The sequence below is a fragment of the Sorghum bicolor genome, chromosome 7 (assembly GCF_000003195.3).
Source record: "Sorghum bicolor cultivar BTx623 chromosome 7, Sorghum_bicolor_NCBIv3, whole genome shotgun sequence".
Classification (NCBI taxonomy): domain Eukaryota; kingdom Viridiplantae; phylum Streptophyta; class Magnoliopsida; order Poales; family Poaceae; genus Sorghum; species Sorghum bicolor.
In genome coordinates, this window is record NC_012876.2 from 59,460,551 (window position 1) to 59,480,439 (window position 19,889).

The following is a 19,889-nucleotide window of genomic DNA, read 5'->3' on the forward strand; positions in this document are numbered from 1 at the left end:
AATTTTTTAGAAACAAGTATGAAACAACTTATTGTATTTGGATATTAAAAACTTTGAATAAGACGAGTGATCAAACTTGATATTAAAAAAGTCAAACGACTTACAATTTGGGATGGATTGAGTAAAATTTAATAGTGGGAGTGAGGGAAAAACCATGATTAACCGTCTTTTTTGTACTTAAATTTTTTTTTAAGGGAACTTATGTGTGTTTAATCTGTTAGGTGTGCGTAGGACTTTGTCGTAGTTTTGGCATGAATTGAGTTTTTTTAAAGCTAGTACCAAGTTACTCCTTTCACGCGGGCTTTTGATCATTATCAAATCATATGCGAACTGATAATAACCCGTAAGACACAAACCACATCCCTATTCTAACATCCATTTTAAACTCATATGTGCGTTTGAGGTGCGATTTCGTCATGGTAAACAAATTAGTACTCTTGTCTCTAACTCATGTTTGTTACTTTTAGGCCTTGTTTAGTTGGCAAAAAATTTGGATTTTGGGTACTGTAACACTTTCGTTTGTTTGTGGCAAATATTGTCTAATCATAACTAATTAGGATCAAAAGATTCATCTCGTGATTTACACGCAAACTGTGTAATTAGTTTTTGTTTTCGTCTAAATTTAATACTCCATGCATGTGCCGCAAGATTCGATGTGACAAGAAATCTTGAAATTTTTTGTTAAGGCCTTGTTTAGTTCACTCCAAAAACCAAAAACTTTTCAAGATTCTCCGTCACATCGAATCTTGCGGTATATGTATGAAGCATTGAATATAGATAAAAATAAAAACTAATTATATAGTTTGCCTGTAAATCGCGAGACGAAACTTTTAAGCTTAATTACTCCATAATTGGACAATGTTTGTCAAATAAAAACGAAAGTGCTACAATATCGTTTTTCCAAAAAATTTTGGAACTAAACAAGGCCTAACTAAACAAGATCTTAATATACAGAGGTTGTAAAATAAAAGCCAGAACGAAAACTTCCTCGTCCAACTCAGCATGTTGTAGATAACTATATGTGTCATGAACCTTGCGTATAGTAGTGAAACCAACGCTGTCAGGTTGTCACGTTATCCGCATGCACAGCCTCGATCGGAATCAAACGGTGCTTGTGAGTTCTCTCGTCTCGTGCAAGCGGCAGACCCGTGGTGGCCTCACCTACCGGAATCATATCTTTCCTCTTGCTTGAAGCCACTGGACCCGGAGCTGCTGCTCCAATCAAGCAGCAAACTAGCACCTTGCATGCTGATTTCGTGCATGGCGTTTCACATCGTAGTAGTGAAAAACTGAAAATCATATTCGTTCATCGTGTCCCTTGTCTTTGCCGGCTCAACCTGGATTACTTGTATGGAACTTTTAGTAGTAGTAGTAGTAGGCAATATCACGACGGAATTCTCTACGGAGCAAACACAGGTGTCCCCCTCTTGCCACATCTGGATCCGTTCCCTGCGTAACCGTGTCGAGCTGGTCGAGTTTAGGTCTAGGAGCCAACCGTTAATTACGTTGATGATCTCTCGACGTCTAGATTAAATGATGATGTTCGTAAAGGTAAAGCAACCGAGAATTCGTCAGAGGTCAGACTAGAAGCCGTCCGTTTTACACTTGGGTATCGTCGCATCGGACCATCAGCACACATCACGTCATTAACCACAGTCCACAGCTGCAGTTTTACAGTTTCCTCGCCGCCGTGTTTCGCTTTGCAGTTCTCCGATTCCAGCTTGCGGTAAATTGACGCGGCCGGCCGCCGATGGCAACTCGCGGTGTACAGTCCAGTCCAGCCATGCACTTCAGCAGCAGCCAGCAGCACGCGCACGGATCGCATCGAATATGCACCGCCCTCGCACGGTCGATCGCCACGCGGCCGCCACTTGCCATTGCCAGGCGTCACGCGTCAGCGGCCGGCCGCCTGGTCATCATGCTCATTCATTTTTCCGCTCGTCCTGTCGTGCACCGTCCAGAGTCCAGACCGAGCCAACACGGCCAGGGCCAGTGCATCGGTCGGTTCATCCAAACGTGCCCCGCGGCCCGCGCGCGCGTACTCTACTCGTCCTGTCGTCCTGGCGTGGCGTGGCGGGCTGGCGGCTCGCCGCATCCGCATCCGCCTGCGCGGGCTGCCGGTCCCCTCACCACCTCCACTCGGCCGGACCGTCTGGCTGTCGCAGCGTTGGACTCCGTCCGTGGCGTGGACTTGGACTCCCTCCCTCCCTCCTGACTCCTGCACCCTGGTTGGCTGGTGGAACCGTGGAAGCGCCGCTGGTGGAGCACAGCACAGTGGACTAGTAGAGGCGCGTGGGTGGGCGCACGGTCTCCAGCTGCTCCAACCGTTCCAGAGACGCGGGGGGCGAGGAGGTCGCAGCTGGTGCGGGCTGGACGCAGCAGCAATTGCTCCAATTCTCCGAGCGACGGGAAACCTAACACGTCGACATCTCTTCTGACCCTGCGAGCTGTGTGCATTAAAAAAACCTCCTGTGCTCACCAACATGGGTCAGACTTCGCTGTGCCTGTGCCTTTCGTTGGCTTTTTCCTGCTTTTCTTGTGTGGTAGTACCAGGCCTCGTTGATTCCTCACAAATTTTGCAAAACATGGAATCTTTTGGCACACGTCATTAAATATAGATTAAAAAAATTAATTACACAATTTTTTTGTAATTTACGAGATTAAATTTCTGAGCATATTTAGTCAATAATTAGAAAATATTTGTCAGATACAAATAAAAGTGCTACAATGTATATTTTGTAAAAAAAATTTAAATACAAATGAAAGTGTTACAGTATTCCGTGGACTTGTCATGCATGGGCTGATGATGCTCCAAAAACAGGGATGAGACGTCTGCCTTTGGGACGCTAATCTGTAGGGTTATACTGGGCCAGTGGAGGACGATGTAGAACGCAGGCAGCACCGCAGCAAGGCCGACGGTGCTCCGTTCGGCTTTTGTACATAATATAATACTGGTCCTCCGACGAGTGATGAGTAGTGGCAAAAGCATACTCCTCGTGGCAGTGGGACACTGGGACTGACGGACTAGTGATGAGTAGGAAGGCATTCGTGCCCGGTCCAAAAAAGTGTTAGGTTGCTATTATTTGGTTCATGTCTACATTTGGCCACGCTACAAGAAAAGCACGCCACAAATTTTTTAGGCACGTCTCCGTTTGGTTTACATCACATTTATGGCGCGTCAAACTTTCTTAGCTTAAAGCAGCACTGTCCTCTATGTGTGTCATATATATCACATATTCATTTTTATGTCAAATTTTAGTACATGTGTAGCATCCAATTGATTGATCACACATTTTGTGGCTGCCGTACTTGGCCTAATTTATGCTGTTACTATATTTACATACAATTTTTTTTAGTTATATGATTAAATAAAAAATCTGAGTAACATATTAATATATTAAACAACAATTGTGAGTCAACGTCTTATCTTAACAATACAAAATGTGTCTTCTTCTTTCTTACAGAGGCGTGCTAAAATAAGTGGGAGGTGTTGATCTTTACACTAAAATGCCAAATACTTCAAGGCCGAAAGCTCCGGAGAAAAAACTAAAAAAGTGGTTTAAAATCGTTTATAATCCAGGACATATATTATTGGTAGCTACTCCTAGAATGACATTGGGCAACGGGAACGGGATGGTGTGATGTGCGGTGGCAGTGGGAAACACGAGGGTAAGGGTGGTTAGAAAAGGAGTACTCGCACCGTCCTAAATTATCGTTTTTGACTTTTAGATTTTTTTATTTGACCGTTCGTTTTATTTAATTTCTATATAAATAGTAAAATAAATAAATCATTGTTAAAATATTTTTATTGATTAAACAAGTCATAACAAAATAAAAATATTTATACAAAAAAATTAAATAAAATAAACGGTTAAACAAGAAGTCTGAAAGCAAGAAACGACACTTTCACAGGGATAAAGAGAGTAGTTGGTTAGAATAGCTACTCCCACAATCGTGTTTCTGGTCTAAAGTTTTTAGTGCTCCCTCTAGTCCACTATATCTGGTGTGAGGATCCTCATTCTAGATACCAATTACCAAGGCTGATTCATTGATACACGCACCATAATTAATCACCGAGCCGCTGGCCTCTAATCTCTTTGTAATCCTCTGGTCCCCTCCGTTGCTAGTCATGCACGCATGCATGCAGCACTTCGTTTTGAGTAACAGTGGAGCATAAAAGTAGTTAATTACCCCCTCGATTCTTCATCTCGCCACATATTTTGGTTTAAGCTAAAAACCCGCTCATGCCATATATACTGGACTAGAGGGAGTATCTCTTTAGTTCTTGAGGGTTCAGACATACGGTTTAAAGTGATGTCTACGGTCTAGTGAACCTCATAAAAGGTGTAATTAGTTTAGTAGACCATATAGAGGAGCTAATTACAATAAAATCCACCTGTCAGTAGCTCAATCAGGTCAATTAGGAATGAGAATGGCTAGGTCGATCCATTGGATAGTTGATCTGGCCTAAAGAAAGTGTCCATTGGTCTTTGGGCCAGCTTCAAAGTTTGAAATGGGTTGATTGAGCCCGAAGTTATTGACCCAATAAGTAACATGAGTCGATCCAATCGTCACATGACAAGTTTTTTTTTTTGAAAAAATGATGTCCTTTTTCATTTTTGTTTTTGAATAAGCATCGTAGGTCATCATAACATAACTTATAAGTAGGGATGAAAACGGTACGGATATTTTCCGATCGTATTCGAGACCGAATTCGTTTAGAGGGGTTCAGATCTATCCGTATCCGAGTCCGAATATTCAACATCTGATATCGTATCTGTATCCGAATACTTGAATCGTATATTTATGATGTCGACATCCAATCATACCTTATCCGACATGATTGACATTATCCGAATTCGACCAAAAATATGAAAACAAATATGATATCAATGATATCCGTCCGTATCCGATCCGTTTTCATCCCTACTTATAAGCATGGCTCTTTGGAAGTAGATTGAGGAATATTATTTTTTGGATGTGAAAATAGATAAATTTTGATCATGATCACTTGGGAAGTTATTTAATTTGAAGCATTGCTAATAGCATTGATGTGTTATAATCATAATTGTCAATCTTATATCTTATCTCATGTTTTCTATAAGTGTCCATAGTATTCATGTCTTATGATAGCAAAAAAAATATTTAAGCCTAGGAGACAAGCCTTTTGGTGAAATGAGTTGACCCATGTCCCATAAGTTTGGTCATGAGGTCATTGGACCAGGTCCAAGGCTAGGGCTAGGTTGACCCATTGTCATACCTAGGCTCAACTTTAGATACAGTATGATCCTATGTAATTTAGGTTTGATTTGCTAGGTTGTCTGGCCTTTTATTGAGCTAGACAACGAATGAAAATACTTAATAGGGATGTAAACAATTGTCTCATAAAAAGGGGGGCGGGGTTCGCGGGGAATGCCACCCTCTACACGATCCTGTCATAATTGACATGAAATGAAACTCCTCTATTTTCACCATTTGTGAAAAACTCTTCCTATCCTTAGGGCAATTATATACGAATGATTAGGACTTGAATCTCTATCGCCAACCTTAAAAGTTCATTTAGTTGCAGTTCAATCCACCTCAGTTCACAGGCATTGGGGTGGAGTAGAGTGCAACCAAACAAGGTCTAAGTGAGACTGAAAGACTCGTGAATAGGAAACCATGAGTGGACAGTTCTATTTCTAGTAAAGGTGACGATTTTAGAATCTCTTTGTCAAAAAAATGTGTGATATATTTTAATTGTTCATTAGTACAACTATTTGATCAACAATTACTACTTTATTATCCCTCTGAATTTAAACATAAGCCCATTTGAACTTTGGGGTATAAGAATAAGGCACATCTGTAACTATAGCAGTTAGTGTTTATCATGGACTAACTAGCCTCAAATGATCTCACAAAATACATACAAACTGTACAATTAGTTATTTTTTATTAATACTTAATGCTTCATATATTTGTCCAAACATTCGATGTGATGAGGTGAAACGTTTTTAGGTGGTAAATAAATAAGGCCTAAGAATTAAAATGGGTGTCAAATGTATATATTGATTATGTGCATTTAAATTGGATAGACAAAGAAGAACAAAGCAGGAATATGCATTAAAGCTATACTTTTTCGTGGTGGTAGTACTAAGCAAGTGGAAGGAAGGTGTTCCACTCAGCTGAGCTACTCCCTACCGAGATACCAAATATTTCAAGCCCGAAAGTTGTGAAGAAATTTGAGAGGTGGTCTAAGAAGTCATTTACGCCAGGAAAGTCACTGGTGGCTACTCTTAGAATATGTGTTGACGATATATTTACATTTACTAACACGTGGTAAGTGACGTGACAAGGACGTGCGACTCGTAGACAAGACAGGTTGAACAATCGTTCGTCGAAACGCGAGCATCCATCGTGCAGCAGTCAGTACAGCACGGTTCGTCCACTACCCGTCTACCCCCCCCCCCCCCCCCCCCTGGTTGGCTGGTTGCCGGCCGTGCAGTTCATCTACCTACTTGTTTTCTGAAGAGACGTTTCCAGTGCAACAAAAGTCAGCTCTTGAGCATTAGGCTTTGTTTAGTTTGTGAAAATTTTGATTTTTGGCTACTGTAGCACTTTCGTTTTTATTTGACAAGCATTGTCCAAAGAAAGAGTAACTAGGCTCAAAGGATTCATCTCACAAATTACAGGTAAACTGTACAATTAGTTTTTATTTTTATCTATATTTAATGCTCCATGCATGCGACCAAAGATTCGATGTGACGGAAAATCTTAAAAATTTTTGCGAACTAAACAAGTCCTTAGTAATTGTTTATACTCCTCCGTTGAATAGCTGCAAGTCAACTAGGGGTGTCCCCTTCGCGAGCACTATGGAGTACGGAGGCGACGAGCGGTTCCTTCGTTTCGTTGCACTGGCCACTGCCCACTGGCAAAGCCAAGGAGGTGGCTCTAGCCTGTCCATGCGAGCAGTGCCGACCTTTTCGGTCCCGTGGCAGAGCAACGCACCGGCCTTATCCGCTCGGTCTACTTAAAAAAAAAAACATATGCCCTCAAGACAAAAATAACTTTACCAAAATATATACTCCTGCTGCCATCATGACTTTGAACATGTAGCCAGTAGCCACTGACAACGGGGTGACGATGGATACAACTGAGTTTCGGAACGAGTCATCTCTGGCCCTTGGCCCCTTGCTCCTTCCGTCGTCCAGCTGCAGAAACGGCTCAGATGGCAAACGCCGCTGCGTGCCTTTCAGCGAGCCAGAGGGGCGTGTTGTGTTGGTGCCGTGTGTTTTCGAGATGGTTTGTTCGCCGAATCGTCTGATGGCCTGACGCGAAAGTAATAAGTAAATCATCGCTCGTGGGGTTCATCGAACGCTGGCGATCGCGATCAGCTGCGCGCTAGACGCGCCCTCTCATTATGCGCACTCGGCAATAGCTCGGCACGTTGCGTGCGTGCCGAAACTATGGTGTGGGTTCTCAATTATGTTTGCCAAGCATCCACCACACATGCGCCGTCGCGCATGTGGTTGAGCATGCCAGCGCATGTGCACGCCCATTTTCAGGGTCGTCTCTATAATTTTGAGAGTCCTTGTGCAAGCAAAAAGGTAAGGGTCCATCAAATATTTTTTTTATATGTCAAATATATAAAATATATAGTACAACTAAAAAGAATTAATTTGCACCATATGTTTTAGTTTATAAAAGATAATTATAGTACAACAAATAAATAAATAAATAAATAAATAGAATAGAATTAGAAATTTAGAACCCTATCAGGAATACTAATAACAAAATTGGTGAAGTCTCGATCAGCCATGCATGCCCTTACTCTTACTGCTCCAGTGTCTAGTAGTGACATCGTGTGCGGACGTGTGGTGTTAGCATGTCATGGAGCCTCATTGTTACATTGGACGATTGGGCAATATGACGAGAAGACGATAAAGAGGAACATTGATTTGCTCAACTAATCGATCAAGCGAGAATATGAAGCAACACCAGCAATAGGTGGATGTGGATGACGTGTTGATTAATGATTTTCTTTTTTAAATTAATTGATGAATTTCTATAGTATCTGTATAAGCCTCCAAAAATTAGATAAATCTATATATATTACATATATATTTATAGGCCCCTTAGCGCCATGGGCCCCCGGCCGTCGCACTGGCTGCCCACCCCCTAGAGACGGCCCTACCCATTTCCTTGACCCTATTTATTTTGTTTCCTCAAGAATATCCTTCTCGTTGTTGCTTTATAAAAGCAAAGGTTTTCTCCTTATAAAAAAACATTTTTAGAGCAATCTAACACTCCATTTTTCTCCTCTCTTATCTTTTTCTTCCTCTCATCTTTTCCAACTCCAACGGGCTTAGAAGGAGCTCGGGGGAGGCAATCTAGCCACGCAATGGAGACGGTGGCTAGAGTTCTGGTGGCGTAGAATACGTCGCCAGGTCAGAGCAGGAGTGTCCATGGTCATAATGGCGCTAGGGAAGGAAAGAATAAGGTTGCCGCATGTGGGTATAGTAGGATCTCATCGGAGCTCCACGATACCATGCCATAGTTGGGCGGTGGGCAGCGGCGGCGCACCAGGACAAAGAAGAATACGACGAAGAAAAAAAAAGTCGAAGTGTTCTTGGGAGGCAAAACACCCTAGGCACGGATAGACATATATTAGGGCACTCACAATACAGACTCTATTATAGATTCTAAAGTTATTTATTACCTCGAACAATGTGGACTAATTGTGGGTGGCTTTATGATAAAATCTGCATTGTCAGTGCCTTTAGAGTCTAAATAAGACATGAAGTCTTATTTTTTCTACCTTTATTTTCAATAAATATACTGCCACATCAGTAAAATACCATAAATAATATGTAACTAATTGTCTTAGACTCTGATAGAGTCTTGCATTGTGAGTGCCTTAAAAAAAGAAAAAAAATTCTTAGTTTAAAAGACAGCACGCTCGACCAAGCGCCACCCTGACCAAATTTTGGGCTTTGAACTAGTGGCTGGTGATACCGTTCCTCGTAGCCATCCCTTCCGATTCTGAAATATTTGCTTTATTTCCATGACACACAGCCCTCTCCTGTCCACAGCAGGGGAATTTGATGGCCAATAATTTGTATGCTGATGAAAAGATTCAAAGTGGTGCAGGCATGCCTGCCTTGAGCTGATCTTTGCTAGCACGATGGCTCGGTACCACTACCACGCCTTTCGAACCTTGCGAGTGGCGACGTGCCGACGGCGCCGCGCCGGAGCAAGGAGGGAGAGCCTCCTCCACGGGAGCTTTGGAGCAGACGAGACGGACCGTTGGAGCGGAGTCCACGAGGCAAAGGTGCTGGGCCTTGCGGAGCGAAGACGACGAAACTGGGCCGTAGCCTTTAACTACCTCGAAGTCGCGATCTGACGAGGGTAACGGGCTAACGGCCGGCCGGGAGGCCCAGTAGTATATAGCCACGAAATACGTACTAGGGCCTTGTTTAGTGCTAAAAAAATTTACCAAAATTTTTAGATTCCCCATCATATTAAATCTTGCGACGCATGCATAGAACATTAAATTTAGATAAAAACTAATTGTATAGTTTATCTATAATTTATAAGACGAATCTTTTAAGCCTAGTTAGTCCATGATTAGACAATATTTGTCAAATATAAACGAAAACGCTATAGTATATATTTTGCAAATTTTTTTAGAACTAGACAAGGCCTAGCTCATTCTAAACCCAATTAACTGCCCACCTCTGAGATTTGGATAATGGACTAATGGAGAGCGCCGCCATGGCAAAACCCAAACGGTCCTCTCTAATCCCAAAAAGAAATTCTAAAGCCTGTTCGGAAAAAAAAGTCATGGCTGAAAGTACTATTTGCGTGAGAAAAAAACACTGTTAACTGATAAAAAAAGTATGGCTTATAATAAGACAAGAGGACAGACTTAGTAGTGAAACAGAGAGAATGATGCACATCCACTTGCACCCTCTATTCGTCCCTATGTGTTACTCGCTCTCTGGGAAAAATTAATTACTCGAGTAAAATTTTGTCCATAAAAGAATCATAAATTTTGTCAATAAAAGAATAAAAAATTTTGTCCATAAAAAAATCAATCTCCAAAGCGGACACCAATTTATTCCTTCTCAAAGTCTTGGACGCATTATCACAGCCCTAAATTCTCCAATCCCCTTTCAATTTGAGTGTTGGACTACGTACATCAGCATTTAATATCCTTCGAATACTCCAAACGATACCTTAGGTCTTATTTAGTTCACCCCAAAATTCAAAAACTTTTCAAGATTTTATATCACATTAAATCTTGTGGCACATACATGTAGCACTAAATATAGACGAAAACAAAAACTAATTACACACTTTATCTATAATTTACGAGACAAATCTTTTGAGTCTAGTTAGTCTATAGTTGGACAATAATTATCAAATACAAACGAAAGTGTTACAGTATTAAAATTCAAAAACTTTTCACAACTAAATGAGGCCTAATTAATAATGGAATACTCAAATGCTCTTGGCAACTGCAAAGATATTGATGTCCAGCCAGGGTAATATAGTCTTTTTCCTTGTATCTTATTCCACAAATGGCACTTTTTTTTGTGAGGCCACGATATGGCACTTGATTGCATGAATTTGTGAAATTTTGAATGTCAAATGTTTATATCAAACTTGATCATTTTGCACCAAAAATCATGAGTGATAGACCTCTGTTTGAAGATTGAAACTAATTCTCTAATTTAATGTTGAATATAAGCATGGAGCCAGTTTCTTGAGTACGGTTAAACACATTTTACATCTATATATGGCTCAAGACTTCTTCAAATCCCCAAAGAGAGGTGCCGATTAGATAGTTGTGGGGAGCATTGGTTGTACTATTGAAGTGCAAGTATTGGGACTACCGACTACGATGTCCGTGTTGTGTCTTGTCGACAGTGTTCTCTCTCGAGTGCGGTGCCCCCATCATAAACATGGGTCAATGCAAAGTTGTTGATTCCTACCTTCTGTATATATCTTGGTTTCACTATCTTAATATACTATAAATGAGTCTTATTAAAAAAACCATGATGTTACCCAAATGGGGTTCTTGGATCAGCGCAGCAAATCCTCATGTCAAAAATCTTACCTAACAAGGGCATATCCATGAACCCAAACACACATAAAATCCAATATAATAAAAAGTGCATATATCATATCAATGATTTCGTGGCTACACTGCATGTTGAGTGACCTACTTATGTCTTTGTCCATGTATCACATAAAAGGGTTAACCTAGAAATGGTGGCATAGACTCTAGAAGCATTACATATCTGTGATTAAACCTCTATAATCTTCCATCAATACTATACAATATATGGGCCACTATGAAATGGGCCGGATGCCACAAGGAGAAGCCCTCCTTGCCACTTAAAAAACTTTCATCATATCTGGCTCACGGAGGGGGCACCTACCCGTGTTGCTCAGTGAGAGCGAGTCTAGGCAAGTGCACTTGATCTAAATGTGTGACATTATATTTGAGCTCGAATAATGAAAGCTTCACAACTATATGTTTTTTTACTCTTTTTACGAAACCCAGTTGCAAACGCAGACTAAGCTTATAAAAAGATGCATCAAAAGATGCATCATCAAGTTAGTTTGATTAAATCGTCCACCATGAAGTGACCTCATAGATACTCTATTTATTCGGTATTGTGGATGTTAACATATTTTTCAATGATTTGTTTAAAGCTAAAAAAGTTTGGTTTCGAACAGATTCAAAATGACCTACATTTTTTGGAATGTAATAAGTAGCTCAATCAAGTTTGTGCTTAGCTCTAGATAGAAGCAAAGCTGCGTTCACCAATAAAATAATGTAATGACTTCATTACAGCCTCAGCCATTTGAGCGTAGGCTTGCTATTATACTCTAACGAGCTCTTGCATCCAAGCAAGCTCTAGTTTGAGACATTTCGAGCTGGATCGTAGTGGAGCTCAAATCGAGCCTTGCAACGAGCAAGGTCAACTACCTCGTGCACCGCAACTTCTTTGCTTTGTACAGCTCTAGCCCCGACAATCCAGAGAAATGTCCTTCTAAATTCAGAATCGTTGTTGTATGGTAGCCAATTGCATCAATCACGAATTTATTTCTTACTTCCTCGGTGTCTGAAAGCTTCAATTTCTAATGGTGTCTTAAGTCAAATTTTTTAAATTTTGATTAAATTTCTAAAAAAAAGCGCTAATATATATCATAGAATATATTTTCATAGGATACTTATTTTATGTCATAAGATATTGATACTCTTTTCTAACACGGATTCTATAAATTGATGTTTTCAGGAACAAAGGAGTATTGACGAAGATTAAATAGTTAGATTGCAAACAACGACGTGGTCGATCACGATCCAGTAAAACATGAGTAGGTTTTGTTTAGGGGACCAACGCAGAGACACGAGTCACAGGCCAATCTAAGGTGGCAGTAGCAGGCTTGGTGTGGCCAGCTGACCGTGCATGGGAATTGGGAATACGATGGTTCAGCGCGGACGGCGGCGCCAAGCAAGGTGTGTGTCGAGGATATTCTGGACGCTTGTTTATATGGACCATCATCGGCCAGCGAACAAAAGCTTGCATTGCAGACCTACAGTTGATGTGTAAACGTGACAGTCGTCGTGCTCCGTCGTCACGGGAAGTTTCCCAAATGCATCTGCCTAGAAAGAATGAAATTTCTGGTTTTTAGGGCTTGTTTGGCACAGGTCAACTTTACTAGTAAAGCTGTTTTTTTAGAAAATAGCTTCATGAGTGACTTTCTAGATGAAGCTGAGCTGTTTTGGAAAAAGTGTTTGGCAAAATAGCTTCACCAACTACTTCATGCATAGTTGAGAGAGAAATGAGGGAGAAGCTGCAATAAGCTGCTTTTTTCTAGCTTCATCTAACTTATGTCTTTGTGAGAGGAGGAGAAAAACAGCTTCACCCATGAAACTGTTTTGGAAATAAGTGTTTGGCAAAAAAAACAGCTCACAACAGCTCATGAAACTGTTGTGAGCTGTACCAACCAGGCCCTCAATCTGTCAGAGAAAAAAATATATATACTCCCTCCGTCCCTAAAAGAATAGATTTCTGGCCTAAAAATTTGTCCTCAAATAAATCAATTTCTAGGATATATGGTCCCCACTGCTCGCCTCGTATTCATCGTGGCATCCAAGACGCACACGCCTCGTCTCTCTCTCTCCATCATTTAGTGGTGGACAGTTGGCTGGATGAGTAAATGACGTGAACAGCTCGTAGCCTAAAGCAGTGATTTCTGTGCATCTTAATGGTGAAACTCATATTAATTAAGGGTAATTTGGTCATTTGGCAGCTATGCTAATCCGTCTGAAACTTGCTAGAAATCTATTCTTTTAGGGACGGAGGGAGTATTTGTGAATTTGTCCAACACTCCAACTCGACCAATGTAACGATCCATGTTTTAACTTTATCCTCACTTTTTTACTCGAGAAGAGCTTGTACCAAGGCATAGGCGGACCCAGGGCCCGGCGACCCTGGGCACCTGCCCGGGCTCTGCTCAGTGACGGACATGAGCAAATAAAGCGCAGTGCATCACCTCTACAGCTTTTACTGTATGTTTGTATATATGCTACACACATGAAAGTCTCACGGAGAGATCAAGACATGTAGCCCAAACGCAGATACCATGCATGTAGCTAGTACTAATTAATAATTGGCAGTACTTAATAATTAAATTATCAATTTTGGCCAGTTTCATATAACTCAAGACTTGAAAAAATACAGCCAACGTATAATTTATGTGCCCATGAGCTTAGGTCCTGTTTGGTTTGGGAAGTTAAACTTTAACTTCCATCGTATCGAATATTTGTACACATGCATGAAGTATTAAATATAAACTATTTATAAAACTAAAAACATAGTTAGAGAGTAATTTACGAGATGAATTTTTAAGCCTAATTAGTCCATGATTGGACAATAATTATCAAATAAAATAAAATGCTACAAGTACCTGTTAAACTTTAACACCCCTAACCAAACACCGTCTTACATAATGTATATTGAAATCCTTTTTAGCAATACAACGTATAAATAATTTTAGTGTCATGGGCATGTTTAATTCTAGCTACAAATTGCTACCATTTATGACTCCCATAGTCTATTTCTTTATAAAAATTTAATATATGATGACTTAGGGCTTGTTTTAGATGTCCATATAGCCACCTTAATCCACCTGTGTTAATCTACCCTAACACATATGTATTAAGGTAGCATGCATGAACATCTAAGAAGGCTTTATATGGAACACTATGTTTTTCTTAATTTAAATATGTGAAACCTTAGTTCTTTGAGTACAGTTAATATCTATTTATATCTATTATTCATAATATATGTGCTTAAATTTACATGTAATTATCATATGCTGCTATTGGAACTCAACGTTCGCAATAACACCCGCTATTCGTGATCCACTATCTCGACATTACTCTGCTACCAACCCGCTATACTTTATTTACTGTAATATTCGCCCAGGCTCTACAAAATTTCTGGATCCGCCACTGTACCAAGGTTTTCCATTCACACGACGGCGACCACTTATGCATTAACTTAGGTTTGTGTGTGCGCGCGCTTTGTAGTTAGAGCTGATAGAGCACTACAGTCAGTGCAATTATGGGTGACAAAAGGAGTACACGGCAGGGGCCCTAACGTTTTGCTTGTTTTACCAGGTTAGAGACCTTCTCTTCTACTAGTAATCTAGTAAATCAAGAGCTGTCAAAGACCTAATGCATGTATAGAACATGTAGTATTTTTGAAGATCGATGCGATAGAACATGCCCAGTTGGTTTATATTATCTCTGCGCCAGAATTCAGAAATGGAGCTACTACGTCAGGTCAAAACATGAAGCGGCCAATTAGCAGCGAGTTGTGTGTCGTGTTCTTCCCTATGATTCTAGTGACGCGAATGATGGATTGGACAATGGGACAAGAGACTTAATGACCAGATCGCGATCGAGTTGCAACAGGTTTATGCATGTTTAACTGTTTAAGGACTATCGTCTTAAATATGCCTGTATCGTTATCGGTACCACTCGCAAGGTGGCCTAAATGCTTTTTACAGCAGTTGCTCACTGTTGTTGTTGTGGGTAGTTTTTTACTATTTTAATCTTCTAATAAGAATATAGTAAAATTCTTGCTGTTCTTTCAAAAATCATTTAATCATTGTTTGAATGCATATATATCTACCTCAATCTACTGTGTTCAAGTGGATTAGGGTGCAACTTAAGGTGGATTGGGGTGCAACTTGAGGTGGATACATGTGCAGACAAATAAGCCCAAAGAATGTTCAGAACAAGCCATGGTGACAGCAATAGCTGAAGTCGCAACAACCAACAAGTAGAGGCAAACATAACCAGATTTCGGCCTGTTTGGGTCGGCTATCTCTAACTGTAATTCATAGCTAAAGATTAGCGAAGTTAACTTTTAGTCATTGCGTATTTGATCATGCATATTAGCATGTTTGATCATGGCTAATAGACACATATATAGTAACGGACTATTAACTGTTAGACTGTTAGGATAGTAATAGAGTGTATTTGGCCTGCACTGTCTTTAAGCTAGATCCCATGTGGGATGAGACCTCTGCCCGCTGTGTTCCAAAATTTTTGACAAAATAAGGCCTTTTTAGATACACCCAAAAACCCAAAACTTTAGAAGATTTTCCATCACATCGAATCTTGCGGCATATGCATAGAACATTAAATATAGATAAAAAAGATAACTAATTGCATAGTTTATCTGTAAATCACGAGACAAATTTTTTAAGCCTAGTTGCTCCATGATTGGATAATATTTGTCAAATAAAAACGAAAGTGCTACAGTGTCAAAATCCAAAAAGTTTTTGGATCTAAACAAAGCCTAAGCATCTTAATACTTTCGTTTGTATTTGACAAATATTGCCCAATCATATATTAATTAGACTCAAAAGATTCGTCTCGTAAATTACAGGTAAACTGTGTAATTAATTATTGTTTTTATCTATATTTAATGCTTCATGCATGTGCCGCAAGATTCGATGTGACGGGAAATCTGAAAAAGTTTACAAAATTTTTTAGGAACTAAACTAGGCCTTAGTTCACTATAAAACCAAAAACTTTTTAAGATTATCCGTCACATCGAATCTTATAGCACATGCATAGAGTATTAAATATAGACAAAAACAAAAACTAATTGCACAGTTTGCCTATAAATCAGGAGACGAATCTTTTGAGCCTAGTTAGTCTATAATTGGACAATATTTATCAAATAAAAACGAAAATACTATAGTAACCAAAACCAAAAAATTTCGAAACTTAACAAGGCCTAACTCCAAATATTTTTCTAGCTAGGGGTTACTGTCCGTTGTGTATGAGGTCGCCCTTAGCTGTGGCAACTAAGCCTTAAGACCCTCTTTTCTCTCGCCTCTGGATATCCTAAAACATGTAAGAATCTTAGAATGTGTTTGGTTAATGGCTTGAGGTGGGATGAAACGATGATTACATTCCATTTTTTTCCATATGTTTGGTTGGTAGTAGATGATGATTGATAGAATATATCTCAAAGAAGAATATAAAATATATCTCAAAAACTTTTAGAATGCCATCTCTCCCTTGAGATGTGAGATGGTAGTGAGCCCAAGATTGCAAAGTGAAATGGGTCCACTCCATCATGGCCTTGTTTAGTTCCCAATTTTTTTAAAATTTCTCATCATGTCAAAACTTTGGATGCATAAATGAAGTATTAAACATAGATAAAAAATAACTAATTGCACAGTTTGTCTATAATTTACGAGACGAATCTTTTGAGCCTAGTTAGTCCATAGTTAGAGCATCTCCAAGAGATTCTCATATTTTATTTCCTAAAATATGATATTTGCCAGCTCTGCTTCACGTTTTTTTTAGCCAAACGGTTTCAGCTCCACGCACTCAGTTCAAGAAAAAAGGGTAGAGTTGTGAGAGCACCTCAAGAGGTACTCCACAAACTTCAGTTTTTTGTGGAGCTGCTCCACAGTGGAGTTTGTGGAGCAGTCGCAAACACCCCCTTAAATTAGTATGAGGAGGGAAAAAGAAGTCATCTCCAAGAGTTTTTATCAGGAACCCTCAATTTGTTTTTGTACGCGTTTAAGCCCTTCTACCAAATCTTTCTCTCTTGCGTTTTTCACACATGGAACCCTGTCTTTCTTTCTGTTTACTAGATGGACCGGAAAACTCCAGATGTGCGCTCCTAGGCCGCGCACATATATGCCCGCTTGGGAGAAACTTTTGTGATGTTGGGAAATATGGGGAGGGAAGAAGCTGAAGAGAGTTTTTTCTTATTTTGCCAAAAAAAAGATGAGAAAGCTGAATGACAAACTGTTAGAGATGCTCTTAGATAATAATTATCAAATACAAACGAAAGTGTTACGGTAGCCAAATCTAAAAAAAAATTGCGAACTAAACAAGACCTATATAAAAAAACTAGATGGGACTATCCCATACTTTGAAACAGTGATGGTCGTTCTCACCTTACCTCTTTCTCTAGCCAAATGCTACATCTTTATCTTAATGAAATTACTTGTTAAGGCAAGTTCACGAAAAAAACAATTGCTACCTAACACTTATAACTTGTGTATTTGCTGAAAAATAAGCCTTTAACATCTCTTTGCAGTGCAATTTGCCAAAGGAGGCGTTTGGTTGTCTGCATCGCGGCAGGGCCACGCTACTGATATGCAACCGTACAACGTGAGCCTGGCTCGCAGAGAACGCTCAAATAGAGCGTTTCTGGCGGGCCTGGCTAGCCAGGTGCGAGTGTTTATCTGCTAATTACCTTATTATAGTATAATTAGTATGTATTAAGTGATATTAGTATATTTTAAAGAAGATTAACATATATTAAGATAAATAAGATCTATTAGAGTGTATTTATGTAACGTAAATATTATTTTGATGATTATTTAATATTCTTTACCTTATATAACATTTGTTCATGCGGGTAACCAAACAACATCTCTTCTCATACGGACTCAGCCGATGCAATCAACCAAACAGAACAAGTTTCATTACATCAGCCTGGCTCCAACCAGCCTGACTCCTTGGTACGAGCTAGGCAGGCTCTAAAAAACACAAACCAAACAGGCCCTATTGGGTATCCCATTGGGGTAGCCGTTGTATAATCTCCCCATTATTGGGCTCAATCTACCAGTTATCTATAACAACGCTCAAGAGCATATACTTTCTCCATGATGAGATCACAATTTCTTTTATGCATTGAAATAATTATCTATTCACTTCCATTCCAAAATATGTGAAATAATTATCTATTCACATAAAGCTCCTGCGTCCCGCACGTCATGCAGATCTGCAGATATGGACTGAGACAGTGCCCTACTACGAGTTGACAGTTCACGAAGCTAGGCATGCAGGTGTAGTCGTACGCCGCTGTACGTATAGGTGCGATAGCACATGAAGGCATGGACCATGGTCCATGGCGACGTGCCCACGTACGTACTCCCTACGTGCGTAGTACCTGAACAGCAGCTCCGGTACACCCCTGCGAAGCAGCAGCCCATGCCGTCTGTGGCTCTGTACGTACGCGAGGCCGCCAAGCACGGGGTAAAACAAACATATACAGCCTCATACAGTACTGTCATACTCAGGCCTTGTGTAGATGCAAAATCTTTTTGAATTTCGCTATTGTAGCATTTTCGTTTGTTTGTGGCAAATATTGTCCAATTATAGACTAATTAGAGTTAAAAGATTCGTCTTACGATTTACAGGCAAACTATGTAATTAGTTTTTGTTTTCGTTTCATACATGTGCCGTAAGATTCGATGTGACGGAGAATCTTGAAAAACTTTTTGGATTCCCGGCAACTAAACAAGGCCTCATACAGATACAGCCTCGGCTTCATTCGTTACGGCGACGACGTGAGTGCATGCGCGCGCGGGCGTGGAGGAGCGCGGCCGAGCGAGCACGACCGAGCACGCGCTAGCGAACGCTGTCGTGGGGTGCGCAGTGCAGCTGAAGCAGTGGCAGGCGCGGTGGTGTGGCCCGGGGAGGTTCGTCTGTGCTCGTCGTCGTCGCGCGCGTACGTGCACGTAAAGCCGGCGACGGCGAGATGGAGATGCTACAGTATATAGCAGGGGGCGGCGTGCCGGCCGGGATAAGGATAAGATTTTCACTGGTGCTCTCCTGATAGTGATGATGACTGATAATCATGCTAATTCGTAAACGACCAAAAAATAGCAGTACGACGGATCCCGTTTTACGCTGCATTACTGGGACTGCTGGGCGCTGTGTTTTGAGATGATGGTCAAGATTTGCAGAGAGTAATCACCGGGAGCCGTAAATGGCCTCTCCACCAACTACCGCCAGGACAGACACGTATACGGCCTTCTGTGTCTGCGAGTACGATTTAGGCTTAGAGCATCTCCAGCACATTATCTAAATCCACTATCTATTCTATATTTAGATAGTGGAAGTTAAAAACTTTACTCCAATAGATTACCTACTTGACTATTGGGCCAACAAATCTCCCTACCTATTTTTCCTTCGTGTCTCTCTCATCTTCGACACGTGCAGAATCGCCCGACGCCGCTCTCGTCTTCACCTTCCTCTCGCCTGCGTCAGCCCCCACAGCGGTCCTCACCGTCAGCGGCCCTCACCGCGACAGTCCTCTAGGCCCCATCTCGAGGCCCTCCTCAGCATCCTCCCGTTGTCGTGGCCTCGCACACGAGCTCCCAACACGCCATCTTCACCGACGCCCCCATATTCTCGAGGCGGTGTGGCTCCAGTGGTGGCTAGCTCGGTGCCCCCAACGACGGCGACCTCTCCAACGCCGGGCAGCAGATCCACGTAGTGATGCTCTCCCCAACGGCACCGTGGGCAGAGATTCAATGTGGATGACCTCCTCCATGGCTTG